The sequence below is a fragment of the Triticum dicoccoides genome, chromosome 1A (assembly GCF_002162155.2).
Source record: "Triticum dicoccoides isolate Atlit2015 ecotype Zavitan chromosome 1A, WEW_v2.0, whole genome shotgun sequence".
Lineage (NCBI taxonomy): Eukaryota > Viridiplantae > Streptophyta > Magnoliopsida > Poales > Poaceae > Triticum > Triticum dicoccoides.
The window spans coordinates 403,182,029-403,201,659 of NC_041380.1; positions in this window are offsets into that span (position 1 = coordinate 403,182,029).

The following is a 19,631-nucleotide window of genomic DNA, read 5'->3' on the forward strand; positions in this document are numbered from 1 at the left end:
CTTATCTTGATGAGAAAAATATATATCCTGTTATTATTAGTGCTAACCTTTCAGAACATGAGGAAGAGAGATTATTGAAAACTCTGAAGAAGCACCATGCTGCTATTGGGTATACTCTTGATGATCTTAAGGGCATTAGTCCCACTCTATGTCAACATAAAATAAATTTGGAAGAAGATGTTAAACCAGTCCGTGATCATCAACGACGGCTGAATCCTAAAATGAAAGAAGTGGTAAGAAAGGAAATACTAATGCTCCTTGAGGCAGGTATAATCTACCCCGTTGCTAATAGTCAGTGGGTAAGCCTTGTCCATTGTGTCCCTAAGAAAGAAGGTATTATTGTCGTTCCTAATGATAAAGATGAATTGATTCCTCAAAGAATTATTACAGGTTATAGGATGGTAATTGATTTCCGCAAATTAAATAAGGCCACTAAAAAGAATCATTACCCCTTAACTTTTATCGATCAAATGCTAGAAAGACTATCCAAACATACACATTTTTGCTTTCTAGATGGTTATTCTGGTTTCTCTCAAATACCTGTGTCAGCCAAGGATCAATCAAAGACTACATTTACTTGCCCTTTTGGTACTTTTGCTTATAGATGTATGCCTTTTGGTTTATGTAATGCACCTGCTACCTTTCAAAGATGCATGATGGCTATATTCTCTGACTTTTGTGAAAATATTTGTGAGGTTTTCATGGATGATTTCTCCGTCTATGGATCTTCTTTTGATGATTGCTTGAGCAACCTTGATTGAGTTTTGCAGAGATGTGAAGAAACTAATCTTGTCTTGAATTGGGAAAAGTGCCACTTTATGGTTAATGAAGGTATTGTCCTGGGGCATAAAGTTTCTGAAAGAGGTATTGAAGTTGATAAAGCCAAGGTTGATGCTATTGAAAAGATGCCATGTCCCAAGGACATCAAAGGTATAAGAAGTTTCCTTGGTCAAGCCGGATTTCATAGGAGGTTCATTAAGGACTTCTCAAAAATTTCTCGGCCTCTGACTAATTTATTACAAAAAGATATACCATTTGTTTTTTATGATGATTGTGTAGAAGCATTTGAAATACTTAAGAAAGCATTGATTTCTGCACCTATTGTTCAGCCACCTGATTGGAATTTACCCTTTGAAATTATGTGTGATGCTAGTGATTATGCTGTAGGTGTTGTTCTAGGGCAAAGAGTTGATAAGAAATTAAATGTTATTCAATATGCTAGTAAAACCCTAGACAATGCTCAAAGAAATTATGCTACTACTAAAAAAGAATTCTTAGCAGTTGTATTTGCTTGTGATAAGTTTAGACCCTATATTGTTGATTCTAAAGTAACTATTCACACTGATCATGCTGCTATTAAATATCTTATGGAAAAGAAAGATGATAAACCTAGACTTATTAGATGGGTTCTCTTGCTACAAGAATTTGATTTACATATTGTTGATAGAAAGGGAGCTGAGAACCCCGTTGCAGAAAACTTGTCTAGGTTAGAAAATGTGCTTGATGACCCACTACCTATTGATGATAGCTTTCCTGATGAGCAATTAAATGTCATAAATGCTTCTCATACTGCTCCATGGTATGCTTATTATGCTAATTATATTGTTGCTAAATTCGTACCACCTAGTTTCACATACCAACAAAAGAAAAGGTTATTCTATGATTTGAGGCATTACTTTTGGGATGACCTACATCTTTATAAAGAAGGAGTAGATGGTGTTATTAGACGTTGTGTACCTGAGCATGAATAGGAGCAGATCCTACGCAAGTGTCACTCCGAAGCTTATGGAGGACACCATGCTGGAGATAGGACTGCACATAAGGTATTGCAATCTGGTTTTTATTGGCCTACTCTCTTCAAGGATGCCCGTAAGTTTGTTTTATCTTGTGATGAATGTCAAAGAATTGGTAATATTAGTAGACGTCAAGAAATGCCTATGAATTATTCACTTGTTATTGAACCATTTGATGTTTGGGGCTTTGATTATATGGGACCATTTCCTTCCTCTAATGGATATACACATATTTTAGTTGTTGTTGATTACGTTACTAAGTGGGTAGAAGCTATTCCAACTAGTAGTGCTGATCATAACACCTCTATTAAGATGCTTAAATAAGTTATTTTCCAAGGTTTGGAGTCCCTAGATATTTAATGACTGATGGTGGTTCACACTTTATTCATGGCACTTTCCGTAAAATGCTTGCTAAATACGATGTTAATCATAGAATTGCATCTCCTTATCACCCTCAGTCTAGTGGTAAAGTAGAATTGAGTAATAGAGAACTAAAATTAATTTTGCAAAAGACTGTTAATAGATCTATAAAGAATTGGTCCAAGAAACTTGATGATGCATTATGGGCCTATAGAACTGCATATAAAAATCCTATGGGTATGTCTCCGTATAAAATGGTTTATGGAAAAGAATGTCACTTACCTCTCGAACTAGAACACAAGGCATATTGGGCTATTAAAGAACTCAATTATGATTTTAAACTTGCCAGTGAGAAGAGGTTATTTGATATTAGCTCACTCAATGAATGGAGAACCCAAGCCTATGAAAATGCCAAATTATTTAAAGAAATGGTTAAAAGATGGCATGACAAAAGAATACAAAAGTGTGAGTTTAATGTAGGTGATTATGTATTGCTATACAACTCTCGTTTAAGATTTTTTGCAGGAAAACTTCTCTCTAAATGGGAAGGTCCTTACGTTATCGAGGAGGTCTATCGTTTCGGTGCCATAAAAATCAACAACTTCGAAGGCACAAATTCGAAGGTGGTGAACGGTCAAAGAATCAAACATTATATCTCAGGTAATTCCATAAATGTTGAAACCAATGTTTTTGAAACCGTAACCCCGGAGGAATACATAATGGACACTATCCGGAACGTTTCAGACTACAAAAAGGAATAGGTATGTGGTACGGTAAGTAAACCGACTCCAAAACAGTTTTGAAGGCAATATTTCTCTGTTTTGGAATATTTAGAAAAATAGAAAAATAAGTAGCAGTCCGGGAAGGACACGAGGGCTCCACAAGGGTGGAGTGCGCGCCCTACCCCCTGGGCGCGCCCCCTACCTCGTGGGCACCTCGTGCGCTCTCTGGACTCTGTTTTCTTACATGTTACGTATTTTGGTCAGTAAAAATTCATTATATAAACTCCCGGAAGTTTTGACTCCCGTATCACGCAAAAATCTCATGTTTTTGTTTCGAGCTGTTTTTCTGACATACCCAGGTCATCATGTCGTCTTCAAGCGCCCCTAAGGACCAGTTCTTCGAGAAGGTCATCAACCCCTACCTCGCAGAAGTGCTACAACACCCTCAAACCATTGAGATGCGTGAGGGTTGTTGCACATCCGCGATGCTGAGGGACCAAGGAAGACCGGAAGCACGGAGGCAAGGCTCGAGGCATTGGAGCAAGAAGTTTTCAAGTGTCAGGAGATGGTGGAGCGTGGACTCGATTCCAATCACATTATGATCACGGAGTTCACCAACAACCACAAGCTAGACGTCAAGGACATTGGGGAGGCCATCTTCAAGCTTCATGAGAAAAATGAGCATCTCCAAGCCCAGATCTATGACCTACAAAATCAAAATTGTGAGTATGAATATAGATTCAAGAAGATGAGTTTGGTTGCAGATCTGAGGTTTCAGGAGACTCGGTCATCCTTCTATGATGGTGAGCCTATGCCCTGGAAGAAGGACGACAAGCCTACGCCATCAACAAAATCACCACCGTCTCCACCAACAAAGAAGAATTGAGTATCTGGTATGGGCACTCCCTTTGGCAACTACCAAGCTTGGGGGAGTGCCCCGGTATCGTATCACCATCACTTTTATCTTTACCATTTTTCTTAGTTTGATCCTTTTGGTAATATCTTGATCTAGTAGAATAAAGTTCTTAGTATGATCTAGTTATGAGTTTTGCTTTATAATCCTTCTATGTAATCGAGTCTGTGAGTTATATAATAAAGATTAGTGTTGAGTCGAGGGCTTGATTCTTTTGCCATGATCCTAAGTGAATAAAAGAAAAAGAGAAAGAAATAAAAAGAAACAAAGAGATCATATGGATCTCATGGAGAGTAATGAGCTCACATAGAAAAAGTATGATGAATAAAAGTTGCTGAGAGTTGACAAGCATAGTTTTGGTCATCATTGCAATTAACAGGAAGTAATAAAGAAAGAGAGGTCTTCACATATAGATATACTATCTTGGACATCTTTTATGATTGTGAGCACTCATTAAAATATGACATGCTAAAGAGTTGACGTTGGACAAGGAAGACAACGTAATGGGTTATGTTTTCTTACATCTGAGATAAATTATATTGTCATGGATCATCCAACATGGTTGAGCTTGCCTTTCCCTCTCATGCTAGCCAAATTCATCGCACCAAGTAGAGATACTACTTGTGCATCCAAATATCCTTAAACCAGTTTTTCCATGAGAGTCCACCATACCTACCTATGGATTGAATAAGATCCTCCAAGTAAGTTGTCATCGGTGCAAAGCAATAAAAATTGCTCTCTAAATATGTATGACTTATTAGTATGGGAGAAATAAGCTTTATACGATCGTGTGATATGGAAGAAATAAAAGCGACAAACTGCATAATAAAGGTCCATACCACAAGTGGTAATATAAAGTGACGTTCTTTCTGTTGGAAATATGCCCTAGAGGCAATAATAAATTAGTTATTATTATATTTCCTTGTTCATGATAATCGTTTATTATCCATGCTAGAATTGTATTGATAGGAAACTCAGATACATGTGTGGATACATAGACAACACCATGTCCCTAGTAAGCCTCTAGTTGACTAGCTCGTTGATCAATAGATGGTTACGGTTTCCTGACCATGGACATTGTATGTCATTGATAACGGATCACATCATTAGAAGAATGATGTGATGGACAAGACCCAATCCTAAGCATAGCACAAGATCGTATAGTTCGCATGCTAAAGCTTTTCTAATGTCAAGTATCATTTCCTTAGACCATGAGATTGTGCAACTCCCGGATACCGTAGGAATACTTTGGGTGTGCCAAACGTCACAACGTAACTGGGTGGCTATAAAGGTGCACTACGGGTATCTCCGAAAGTGTCTGTTGGGTTGGCACGAATCGAGACTGGGATTTGTCACTCCGTGTGATGGAGAGGTATCTCTGGGCCCACTCGATAGGACATCATCATAATGTGCACAATGTGATCAAGGAGTTGATCACGGGATGATGTGTTACGGAACGAGTAAAGAGACTTGCCGGTAACGAGATTGAACAAGGTATCGGGATACCGACGATCGAATCTCGGGCAAGTACAATACCGCTAGACAAAGGGAATTGTATACGGAATTGATCGAATCCTCGACATCATGGTTCATCCGATGAGATCATCGTGGAAAATGTGGGAACCAACATGGGTATCCAGATCCCGCTGATGGTTATTGACCGGAGGACGTCTCGGTCATGTCTGCATGGTTCCCGAACCCGTAGGGTCTACACACTTAAGGTTCGATGACGCTAGGGTTATAGGGAATAGATATACGTGGTTACCGAATGTTGTTCGGAGTCCCGGATGAGATCCCGGACGTCACAAGGAGTTCCGGAATGGTCCGGAGGTAAAGATTAATATATAGGAAGTATGGTTTTGGCCATCGGAAGTGTTCCGGGCATCACCGGTAGTGTACCGGGACCACCGGAGGGGTCCGGGGGTCCACCAGGTGGGGCCACCAGCCCCGGAGGCCTACATGGGCCAATAGTGGGAAGGGACCAGCCCCTAAGTGGGCTGGGGCGCCTCCCCACCAAGGCCCATGCGCCTAAGGGGAAGAGGGGGCAAACCCTAAGGGCAGATGGGCCTTAAGGCCCATGCCTGGTGCGCCTCCCTCTCCCCCTCCACTTGGCCGCCACCCTGGATGGGATTGGGGCTGGCCGCCGCCCCTAGGGTGGAACCCTAGGTGGGGCGCACCCCTCCCTCTCCCCTATATATACTTGAGGACTTGGGGCTGCCAACAGACGAGTTCCTCTCCTTCTTGGCGCAGCCCTACCCCTCTCCCTCCTCGTCTCTTGCGGTGCTTGGCGAAGCCCTGCTGGAGTACCACGCTCCTCCACCACCACCACGCCATCGTGCTGCTGCTGGATGGAGTCTTCCTCAACCTATCCCTCTCTCCTTGCTGGATCAAGGCATGGGAGACGTCACCGGGCTGTACGTGTGTTGAACGCAGAGGTGCCGTCCGTTCGGCATTAGGATCTTCGGTGATTTGGATCACGATGAGTACGACTCCTTCAACCCCGTTCTCTTGAACGCTTCCGCTTAGCGATCTACAAGGGTATGTAGATGCACTCTCCTTCCCCTCATTGCTGGTTTCTCCATAGATAGATCTTGGTGACACGTAAGAAAATTTTGAATTTCTGCTATGTTCCCCAACAGTGGCATCATGAGCCAGGTTTATGCGTAGTTTCTATGCACGAGTAGAACACAAAGTAATTGTGGGCATTGATTTTGTTCAATATGCTTACCGTTACTAGTCCAATCTTGATTCGGCGGCATTGTGGGATGAAGCGGACCGGACCAACCTTACACGTACGCTTGCGTGTGACTGGTTCCACCGACTGACATGCACTAGTTGCATAAGGTGGCTAGCGGGTGTCTGTCTCTCCCACTTTAGTCGGATCGGATTCGATGAAAAGGGTCCTTATGAAGGGTAAATAGCAATTGGCATATCACGTTGTGGTTTTTGCATAGGTAAGAAACGTTCTTGCTAGAAACCCATAGCAGCCACGTAAAACATGCAAACAACAATCAGAGGACGTCTAACTTGTTTTTGCAGGGTATGCTATGTGATGTGATATGGCCAAGAAGAATGTGATGAATGATATGTGATGTATGAGATTGATCATGTTCTTGTAATAGGAATCACGACTTGCATGTCGATGAGTATGACAACCGGTAGGAGCCATAGGAGTTGTCTTTATTTATTGTATGACATGCGTGTCATTGAACAACGCCATGTAATTACTTTACTTTATTGCTAACCGGTAGCCATAGTAGTAGAAGTAATAAGTTGGCAAGATAACTTCATGGAGACACAATGATGGAGATCATGGTGTCATGCCGATGACGATGATGATCATGGAGCCCCGAAGATGGAGATCAAAAGGAGCAAAATGATATTGGCCATATCATGTCATTTTTGATTGCATGTGATGTTTATCATGTTTATACATCTTATTTGCTTAGAACGACGGTAGCTTAAATAAGATGATCCCTCACTAAAATTTCAAGAGAAGTGTTCTCCCTAACTGTGCACCATTGCGAAAGTTTGTCGTTTCGAAGCACCACGTGATGATCGGGTGTGATAGATTCTTACGTTCGAATACAACGGGTATTGACAAGCCTAGCATGTACAGACATGGCCTCGGAACACATGCGAAACACTTAGGTTAACTTGACAAGCCTAGCATGTACAGACATGGCCTCGGAACACGGAGGACCGAAAGGTCGAACATGAGTCGTATAGAAGATGCGATCAACATGAGATGTTCACCGATGATGACTAGTCCGTCTCACGTGATGATCGGACACGGCCTAGTTGATTCGGATCATGTATCACTTAGATGACTAGAGGGATGTCTATCTGAGTGGGAGTTCATAAGATGAACTTAATATCCTGAACATAGTCAAAAGGTCTTCGCAAATTATGTCGTAGCTCGCGCTTCAGTTCTACTGTTTAGATATGTTCCTAGAGAAAAATTAGTTGAAAGTTGATAGTAGCATTTATGCAGACAGTAGAAGGCTTATGTCCTTAATGCACCGCTCAGTATGCTGAACTTCGAACGTCGTCTGTGGATGTTGCGAACATCTGACATACACGTTTTGATGACTACATGATAGTTCAGTGCGTAATGCTAAATGGTTTAGAATTGAGGCACCAAAGACGTTTTTGAAACATCACAGAACATATGAGATGTTCCAAGGACTGAAATTGGGATTTCAGGCTCGTGCCCATGCCAAGAGGTATAAGACCTCCGACGATTTTCTTAGCCTGCATAATAAGGGAGAAAAGCTCAATCTTGAGCTTGTGCTCAGATTGTCTGAGTACAACAATCGCTTGAATCGAGTGGGAGTTGATCTTCTAGATGAAATAGTGATGGTTCTCCAAAGTCACTGCCACTAAGCTACTAGAGCTTCGTGATGAACTATAACATATCAGGGATAGATATGATCCTTGAGCTATTCGCGACACCGCGAAAGTAGTAATCAAAAGGGAGCATCAATCGTTGATGGTTAGTAAAACCACTAGTTTCAAGAAGGGCAAGGGCAAGAAAGGGATACTTCATGGAACAACAAATCAGTTGCTGTTCTAGTGAAGAAACCCAAAGTTGAACCCAAGCCCGAGACTAAGTGCTTCTGTAATAAGGGGAACAGTCACTGAAGCAGAACCACCCTAGATACTTGGTAGATGAGAAGGCTGGCAAGGTCGACAGAAGTATATTGGATATGCATTATAATGTGTACTTTACTAGTACTCCTAGTAGCACCAGGGTATTAGATACCGGTTCGATTGCTAAGTGTTAGTAACTCGAAACAAAAGGCTACGGAATAAACGGAGACTAGCTAAAAGGTGAGATGACGATATGTGTTGGAAGTATTTCCAAGGTTGATCAAATATCGTACGCTCCCTCTACCATCGAGACTGGTATTAAAACCTAAATAATTGTTATTTGGTGTTTGCGTTGAGCATAGACATGATTGGATTATGTCTATCGCGATACGGTTATTCATTTAAGGAGAATAATGGTTACTCTGTTTATTTGAATAATACCATCCCGATCGTAGTGATACACATTTTCATGCCAAAGGTATAAGATAGTAATGATAGTACCACACAAATGTGGCACTGCACTTTGAGTCATATTGGTATAAAACGCATGAAGAAGCTCCATGTTGATGGATCTTTGGACTCACTCATTTTCTAAAAGGATTGAGACATGCGAACCATGTTTGTTGGTAGATATGCATGAAGAAACTCTATACAGATGGATCGTTTGGACTCACTTGATTTTGAATCACTTGAGGCATGCAAATCATACCACATGGGCAAGATGACTGAAAAGCCTCGTTTTCAGTAAGATGGAACAAGAAAGCAACTCGTTGGAAGTAATACATTTTGATGTGTGCAGTCCAATGAGTGTTGAGGCACACAGTGGATATTGTTATATTCTTACTTCACGGATGATTTAAGTAGATACTGAGTATATTTACTTGATGAAACACAAGTCTGAATTATTGAATGGTTCAAGTAAGTTCAGAGTGAAGTAGAAGATCTTCGTGACAAGAGGATAAAATGTCTATGATATGATCATAGAAATGAATATCTGAGTTACGAGTTTGGCACACAATTAAGACACTGTGGAAATTGTTTCACAACTAATACCGCCTGGAACACCATAGTGTGATGGTGTGTCCGAACATCATAGTTGCACCCTATTGGATATGGTGCGCACCATGATGTCTCTTATCGAATTACCACTATCGTTCATGGGTTAGGCATTAGAGACAACCGCACTCACTTTAATAGGGCACCACGTAATTCCGTTGAGACGAAACCGTTTGAACTATGGTTTGGAGAAACCTGAGTTGTCGTTTCTTAAAAGTTTGGGGCTGCGATGCTTATGTGAAAAAATTTCAGGTTGATAAGCTCGAACCTAAAGCGGATAAAATGCATCTTCATAGGACACCCAAAACAGTTGGGTATACCTCCTAATTCAGATCCGAAAGCAATAGGGATTGTTTCTGGAATCGGGTCCTTTCTCGAGGAAAGGTTTCTCTCGAAAGAATTGAGTGGGAGGATAGTGGAGACTTGATGAGGTTATTGAACCGTCACTTCAACTAGTGTATAGCAGGGCACAAAGAGTTGTTCCTGTGGCACCTACACCAATTGAAGTGGAAGCTTATGATATTGATCATGAGACTTCGGATCAAGTCACTCCCAAACCTCGTAGGACGACAAGGATGCGTACTACTTTAGAGTGGTACGTAATCCTGTCTTGGAAGTCATGTTGCTAGACAACAATGAACCTATGAGCTATGGAGAAGCGATGGTGGGCCTGGATTTCGATAAATGGCTCGAGGCCATAAAATCCAAGAGAGGATCCATGTATGAAAACAAAGTGTAGACTTTGGCAGAACGGCTCGATGGTCGTAAGGCTGTTGAGTACAGATGGATTTTAAATGGAAGACGGACAATGATGCTAAGTATCACCATTAAGAAAGCTCGACTTGTCGTTAAGATGTTTTCCGACAAGTTCAAGGAGTTGACTACGATGAGACATTGTCACCCGTAGCGATGCTAAGAGTCTGTTGGAATTATATTAGCGATTACTGCATTATTTATGAAATCTTGCAGATAGGATGTCAAAACATTGTTTCCTCGACGATTTTCTTGAGGAAAGGTTGTATGTGATACAACCGGAAGGTTTTGTCAATCCTGAAAGATGCTAACAAGTATGCAAAGCTCCAACAATCCTTCTAAGGACTGGAGTAAGCATCTCGGAGTTGGAATGTATGCTTTGATGAGATGATCAAAGATTTTGGGTGTATACAAAGTTTATGAGAAACTTGTATTTCCAAAGAAGTGAGTGGGATCACTATAGAATTTCTGATGAATATATGTTGTTGACATATTGTTGATAAGAAATGACGTAGAATTTCTGGAAAGCATATAGGGTTATTTGGAAAGTGTTTTTCAATGGAAAGCCTGGATTAAGCTACTTGAACATTGAGCATCAAGATCTATAAGGATAGATCAAAACGCTTAATGGTACTTTCAAATGAGCACATACCTTGACATGATCTTGAAGGTGTTCAAGATGGATTAGTCAAAGAAGGAGTTCTTGCCTGAGTTGTAAGGTATGAAGTTAAGACTTAAAGCTCGACCACGGCAGAAGAAAGAGGAAGGACGAAGGTTGTCCCCTATGCTTTTGTCATAGGCTCTATACGGTATGCCATGCTGAGTACCGCACCTGATGTGTGCCTTGCCACATATCTGGCAAGAGGGTACAAAGGTAATCTAGGAGTAGATCACCAGATAGCGGTCTAAATTATCCTTAGAGAAATAAGGATATGTTTCTCGGTTATGGAGGTGATAAAGAGTTCGACGTAAAGAGTTACGTTGATGCAAGCTTAACACCTATCCGGATAGCTCTGAGTAGAGATACCGGATACGTATAATGGAGCAACAATTTAGAATAGCTCCAAGTAGAACAGTTATTTGAAATGGCTCCAAATGTAGCATAGTAGTTGCATCTACAAGATGACAAAGAAATTTGCGAAGTACATATGGATCTGAATGTTGCAGACCCGTTGACTGAAACCTCTCTCACAAGCATAACATGATCAAACCCAGAACTCTTTGGGTGTTAGTCACATGGGGATGTGACCTTGAGTGTTAATCACATATCGATGTGAACTGGATTATTGACTCTAGTGCAAGTGGGAGACTGTTGGAAATATGCCCTAGAGGCAATAATAAATTAGTTATTATTATATTTCCTTGTTCATGATAATCCTTTATTATCCATGCTAGAATTGTATTGATAGGAAACTCAGATACATGTGTGGATACATAGACAACACCATGTCCCTAGTAAGCCTCTAGTTGACTAGCTCGTTGATCAATAGATGGTTACGGTTTCCTGACCATGGACATTGGATGTCATTGATAACGGATCACATCATTAGAAGAATGATGTGATGGAAAAGACCCAATCCTAAGCATAGCACAAGATCGTATAGTTCGCATGCTAAAGCTTTTCTAATGTCAAGTATCATTTCCTTAGACCATGAGATTGTGCAACTCCCGGATACCGTAGGAATACTTTGGGTGTGCCAAACGTCACAACGTAACTGGGTGGCTATAAAGGTGCACTACGGGTATCTCCGAAAGTGTCTATTGGGTTAGCACGAATCAAGACTGGGATTTGTCACTCCGTGTGACGGAGAGGTATCTCTGGGCCCACTCGGTAGGACATCATCAAAATGTGCACAATGTGATCAAGGAGTTGATCACGGGATGATGTGTTACAGAACGAGTAAATAGACTTGCCGGTAACGAGATTGAACAAGGTATCGGGATACCGACGATCGAATCTCGGGCAAGTACAATACCGCTAGACAAAGGGAATTGTATACGGGATTGATCGAATCCTCGACATCATGGTTCATTCGATGAGATCATCGTGGAACATGTGGGAACCAACATGGGTATCTAGATCCCGCTGATGTTTATTGACCGGAGGACGTCTCGGTCATGTCTGCATGGTTCCCGAACCTGTAGGGTCTACACACTTAAAGTTCGATGACGCTAGGGTTATAGGGAATAGATATACGTGGTTACCGAATGTTGTTCGGAGTCCCGGATGAGATCTTGGACGTCACGAGGAGTTCCGGAATGGTCCGGAGGTAAAGATTAATATATAGGAAGTATGGTTTTGGCCATCGGAAGTGTTCCGGGCATCACCGGTAGTGTACCGGGACCACCGGAGGGGTCCGGGAGTCCACTAGGTGGGGCCACCAGCCCCGGAGGCCTACATGGGCCAATAGTGGGAAGGGACCAGCCCCTAAGTGGGCTGAGGCGCCTCCCCACCAAGGCCCATGCGCCTAAGGGGAAGAGGGGGCAAACCCTAAGGGCAGATGGGCCTTAAGGCCCATGCCTGGTGCGCCTCCCTCTCCCCCTCCACTTGGCCGCCACCCTGGATGGGATTGGGGCTGGCCGCCACCCCTAGGGTGGAACCCTAGGTGGGGTGCACCCCTCCCTCTCCCGTATATATACTTGAGGACTTGGGGCTGCCAACAGATGAGTTCCTCTCCTTCTTGGCGCAGCCCTACCCCTCTCCCTCCTCGTCTCTTGCGGTGCTTGGCGAAGCCCTGCTGGAGTACCACGCTCCTCCACCACCACCACGCCGTCGTGCTGCTGCTGGATGGAGTCTTCCTCAACCTCTCCCTCTCTCCTTGCTGGATCAAGGCATGGGAGACGTCACCGGGCTGTACGTGTGTTGAACGCGGAGGTGCCATCCATTCGGCACTAGGATCTCCGGTGATTTGGATCACGACGAGTATGACTCCTTCAACCACGTTCTCTTGAATGCTTCCTCTTAGCGATCTACAAGGGTATGTAGATGCACTCTCCTTCCCCTTGTTGCCGGTTTCTCCATAGATAGATCTTGGTGACACGTAAGAAAATTTTGAATTTCTGCTACGTTCCCCAACGCTTTCGCACTAAGATTTTGTGCATCCAACCATAAAAGCGCATGACAACCTCTACTTCCCTCTACGAAGGGCCTATCTTTTACTTTTATCTCCTACCTTGCATAAGAGTCACGGTGATCTTCACCCTTCCTTTTTACATTTTATCCTTTGGCAAGCACATCATGTTGGAAAGATCCTGGTATATATGGCTAATTGGATGTGAGTTTTCATGAACTATTATTGTTGACATTACCCTTGAGGTAAAACATTGGGAGGCAAAACTATAAGCCCCTATCTTTCTCTGTGTCCGATTAAAACTCCATACCCATAAATATTGTGTGAGTGTCAACAATTGTGAAAGACTATATGATAGTTGAGTATGTGGACTTGTTGAAAAGCTCTTATATGTTGACTCTTTCCTATGTTATGATAAATTGCATTCATACTTGAAATTGTGATTGAATTATTACTCTAGCATAAGAAATTATATGACAAGAATTATATAAGTTGTCGTTCTAAGAATGATCATGATGCCCTCATGTCCGCATTTTATTTTTATCGACACCTCTATCTCTAAACATGTGGCATATTTTTCGATTTTCGGCTTTCGCTTGGGGACAAGCGAGGTCTAAGCTTGGGGGAGTTGATACGTCCATTTTGCATCATGCTTTTATATCGATATTTATTGCATTATGGACTATTATTACACATTATGTCACAATACCTATGCCTATTCTCTCTTATTTTACAAGGTTTCCATAAAGAGGGAGAATGCCGATAGCTGGGATTCTGGGCTGGAAAAGGAGCAAATATTAGAGACCTATTCTACACAGCTCCAAAAGGCCTAAAACTTCATGGAAGACGTTTTTCAAATATATAAAAAATACTGAGAGCAAGAAGTTCACCAGGGGGGCACACCCTGCCCACGAGGGTGGGGGCGCGCCCTACCCCCCTGGGCGCGCCCCCTACCTCGTGGGCCCCCTGGTGGCCCTCCGGTGGCCATCTTCTGCTATATGAAGTCTTTCAATGAAAAAAAAATAAGAAGCCATCTTCTCGGACGAAACTCCGCCGCCACGAGGCGGAACCTTGGCGGAACCAATCTAGGGCTCTAGCAGAGCTATTCTGCCGGGGAAACTTCCCTCCGGGAGGGGGAAATCATCGTCATCATCATCACCAACGCTCCTCTCATCGGGAGAGGGCAATCTCCATCAACGTCTTCACTAGCACCATCTCCTCTCAAACCCTAGTTCATCTCTTGTATCCAATTCTTGTCTCCAAGTCTGGGATTGGTACCTGTGGGTTGCTAGTAGTGTTAATTACTCCTTGTAGTTGATGCTAGTTGGTTTATTTGGTGAAAGATCATATGTTCAGATCCTATATGCATATTAATACCCCTCTGATTATGAACATGAATATGCTTTGTGAGTAGTTACGTTTGTTCCTGAGGACATGGGAGAAGTCTTGCTATTAGTAGTCATGTGAATTTGGTCTTCGTTCGATATTTTGATGAGATGTATGTTGTCATCCCTCTAGTGGTGTTATGTGAACGTCGACTACATAACACTTCACCATTATTTGGGCCTAGAGGAAGGCATTGGGGAGTAATAAGTAGATGATGGGTTGCTAGAGTGACAGAAGCTTAAACCCTAGTTTATGCGTTGCTTCGTAAGGGGCTGATTTGGATCCATATGTTTCATGCTATGGTTAGGTTTACCTTAATACTTTTGTTGTAGTTGCGGATTCTTGCAATGGAGGTTAATCATAAGTGGGATGCTTGTCCAAGTAAGGACAGTACCCAAGCACCGGTCCACCCACATATCAGATTATCAGAGTACCGGACGCGAATCTTATGAACGTGATGAAAACTAGCTTGACGATATTCCCATGTGTCCTCGGGAGCACTTTTCTCTATAAGAGTTTGTCCAGGCTTGTCCTTTGCTACAAAAAGGATTGGGCCACCTTGCTGCACTCTATTTACTTTTGTTACTTGTTGCTCATTACAAATTATCCTATCACGAAACTATCTGTTACCACTTATTTCAGTACTTGCAGAGAATACCTTGCTGGAAACCGCTTATCATTTCCTTCTGCTCCTCGTTGGGTTCGACACTCTTATCGAAAGGACTACGATAGATCCTCTATACTTGTGGGTCATCACCCTCATGTCCGTATTTTATTTTATCGACGCCTCTATCTCTAAACATGTGGACATGTTTTTCGATATCGGCTTCCGCTTGAGGACAAGCGAGGTCTAAGCTTGGGGGAGTTGATACGTCCATTTTGCATCATGCTTTTATATCAATATTTATTGTATTATGGGCTGTTATTACACATTATGTCACAATACTTATGTCCATTCTCTCTTATTTTACAAGGTTTGCACGGAGAGGGACAATGCCGGCAGCTGGAATTCTGGGCTGGAAAAAGAGCAAATATTAGAGACCTATTCTGCACGACTCCAAAAGTCCTGGAACTCCACGGGAGTCATTTTTACAATATATAAAAAATATTGGACGAAGGAAGCACCAGAGGGGGGCCACCCACCATCCACGAGGGTGGGGGCGCACCCTACCCCCTAGGTGCGCCCCCTGTCTCATGGGCCACCTGGTAGGCCTTTGGTGCCCATCTTTGGCTATATGAAGTCTTTCGCCCTGGAAAAGTCAGAAGGAAGCTCTCGGGACGAAACTCCGCTGCCACGAGGCGGAACCAATCTAGGGCTCCGGCGGAGTTGTTCTGCCGGGGAAACATCCCTCCGTGAGGGGAAATCATCACCATCGTCATCACCATCGATCCTCTCATCAGGAGGGGTCAATCTCCATCAACATCTTCACCAGCACCATCTCATCTCAAAACCTAGTTCATCTCTTGTATCCAATCTTTGTCTCAAAACCTCAGATTGGTACCTGTGGGTTGCTAGTAGTGTTGATTACTCCTTGTACTTGATGCTAGTTGGTTTATTTGGTGGAAGATCATATGTTCAGATCCTTTATGCATATTAATACCCCTCTGATTATGAACATGGATATGATTTGTGAGTAGTTACGTTTGTTCCTGAGGACATGGGAGAAGTCTTGCTATAAGTAGTCATGTGAATTTGATATTCGTTAGATATTTTGATGAGATGTATGTTGTCTTTCCTCTAGTGGTGTCATGTGAACATCGACTACATGACACTTCACCATTGTTTGGGCCTAGGGGAAGGCATTGGGAAGTAATAAGTAGATGACGGGTTGCTAGAGTGACAGAAGCTTAAACCCTAGTTTATGCGTTGCTTCGTAAGGGGCTGATTTGGATCCATATGTTTCATGCTATGGTTAGGTTTACCTTAATACTTCTTTTGTAGTTGCGGATGCTTGCAAGAGAGGTTAATCATAAGTGGGATGCTTGTCCAAGTAAGGGCAGTACCCAAGCACCACTCCATCCACATATTAAATTATCAAAGTACCAAACGCGAATCATATGAGCGTGATGAAAACTAGCTTGACGATAATTCCCACGTGTCCTCGAGAGCGTTTTCCTTTATATAAGAGTTTGTCCAGGCTTGTCCTTTGCTACAAAAAGGATTGGGCCATCTTGCTGCACCTTATTTACTTTTATTACTTGTTACCCGTTACAAATTACCTTATCATAAAATTATCTGTTACCGATAATTTCAGTGCTTCCAGAGAATACCTTACTGAATATTGCTTATCATTTCCTTCTGCTCCTCGTTGGGTTCGACACTCTTACTTATTGAAAGGACTATGATAGATCCCCTATACTTGTGGGTCATCAAATCGCCGCGAGTACGACTCCATCAACCGCGTTCTTGTAACGCTTCCGCTTAGCAATCTTCAAGGGTATGAAGATGCACTCCCTCTCTCTCTCTCATTGCTAGCTTCTCCTAGATTGATCTTGGTGACACGTTGAAAGGATCGATATGGTTGACTAGAGGGGGGGTGAATAGGCAACTACCAATTTTTAGCTTTTCTTTACCAAATTAAACTTTGCATCAAATTAGGTTGTCTAGATGTGCAACTAGGTGAGCAACCTATATGATGCAATAACAACAAGCATACAAGCAAGCAAGGGTATAAACACTAAAGAGCTTGCACAAGTAAAGGTAAGAGATAACCAAGAATGGATCCGGTGAAGACAAGGATGTGTTACCGAAGTTCCTTCCTTTTGAGGGGAAGTACGTCTCCGTTAGAGCGGTGTGGAGGCACAATGCTCCCCAAGAAGCCACTAGGGCCACCGTATTCTCCTCACGCCCTCACACAATGCGAGATGCCGTGATTCCACTATTGGTGCCCTTGAAGGCGGCGACCGAACCTTTACAAACAAGGTTGGAGCAATCTCCACAACTTAATCGGAGGATCCCAACAAGACCACGAAGCTTCACCACAATGGAATATGGCTCCGAGGTGACCTCAACCGTCTAGGGTTCTCAAACACCCAAGAGTAACAAGATCCGCTAGGGATGAGTGGGGGAATCAAAAATCCCTTGGTGGAAGTGTAGATCGGAGCCTTCTCAACCACTCCCGAGCAAATCAACAAATTTGATTGGCTAGAGAGATAGATCGGGCGAAAATGAAGCTTGGAGTATTTAATGGAGCTTGAGCAATAAATGGAGCTTAGGGGAGGAGGAGGTGGGTGAGAAGGAAGAAGGGGACTCCCTTTTATAGTGGGGGCAACAATCCCGTTGCCCCCCACCAACCAGCCCCGCACAGGGTGGTACTACCGCTGAGATGGGGCGGTACTACCGCCAGGACAACGGTACTGCCGCGCCAGCCAGCGGTACTGCCGCGCTGGGGAGACAAGTAGGGAACGGACCCAAATGCGGTACTACCGCAGTGGTAGGGCGGTACTACCGCTCCTGGAACGGTACTACCGCCACTACAACCGTGACTAGTGCCGCAAAACCCAACACGAGAAAAAGACCTCTTGAATCGAGGCGGTAGGAACCAGACTGCCCAACGGTACTACGGCAATGGGGTCAAGGGCGGTAGTACCACTGTGGAGCGGTACTGCCGCTTGTGACCCTTTGGCCGTAGTACCGCAGGCAGTGTGGTACTACCGCTGGGGCGTGAGAGAGAGAGAAGAAATCTCTCAAAGAAGCTGAGGACAAGGCGGAGGTGCCAGGCCCCCAGCGGTACTACTGCTGTGGAGCCACGGGCGGTACTACCGCTGCGGAGCGGTACTGCCGCTTGTGGCTTCTCAGCGGTACTACCGCTGGGTGCGCGGTACTACCGCTTTGACCCAGACAGGACAAAGAAGAGAGAGGAGAGATCTCTTCAATGGAAAGGAAATGCTCGGAGGGTGAGAAGCTGATGTGTACGTGATGATTCCACCCATGCAAAACCCCAGCGGACCCCCTCTTGATAGTACGGTGCCCTCTACGCAACTAGTACACTGAGAAAGAAACGAAAGAGCTACACGTCTTGAAATACACTCTGAGGGGAAGAAGGCGTCTCGTGCCAGGGGAGAATCTGTGAATAATTCAAAGCACAAGATTAGTCCGCAAACATGTTGTCATCAATCACCAAAACTACCTTGAGAGAGATATGCCGTAACAATCTCCCCCTTTTTGGTGGATTGATGACAACTAGGGATTTGCGCAAGGAAAAGAAATGAAACGAAGAAAACTAAGAACTACAAAATATAGACGGGCTCCCCCAGAATGTGTGCACCTAGAGATGGCACGACACACACATTCGGATCAACACTCCCCCTATATTTTATAGTCCAACAATACTAAGCACAAGATATATGAGAGAAGTGAATAAACAGGACAAGCATGCATCTCACAATAAACTACAGTACTCTGAAATGACATAAGTAATAAGGTAGCGATAGGGAGCATATTTCTTACACCATATGACTAGAACTTAGGTCTCACACCAAACGAACTTAGGTCTCACACCAAACCAAACCAAAGAAGGAACACACAAGAAAACACAAGACGACTCAAAGCACGACACAAGAAGCAAATCCCTACACTCTCTCCCCCTTCGGCACTGAGACACCAAAAAGGGCATAGAGTGACACTACAACTCCAGGTGATGGGAGGAGGAAGATCTCGAACATCACATCTCTGCATCTTCATCGTGGGTCGAAAAACTGCTCGGCATCGGAGTCGGTCCAGTGGCAATTCTGAAGAATCCAGTCCTCCTCTTCAGTGATCTGACCCTCAGACCCACTGGCAACTGTTGCTCCCATCTGATGCATGAGCTCCTTGTGGCGCGTCCTGGCATGCTTCTCCGCCACATGAGTCATGTACTGACCATGGGACTCCATGCAGAAAAGCTTCTTCATCTTGCGCTTAAGCTTCTGTGCCCACGACGGTTCTGCACTAGAGGGGCTAAAGTCCTCCTCATGAGGATCAGTAGCAGCCTCACCCTCAGTC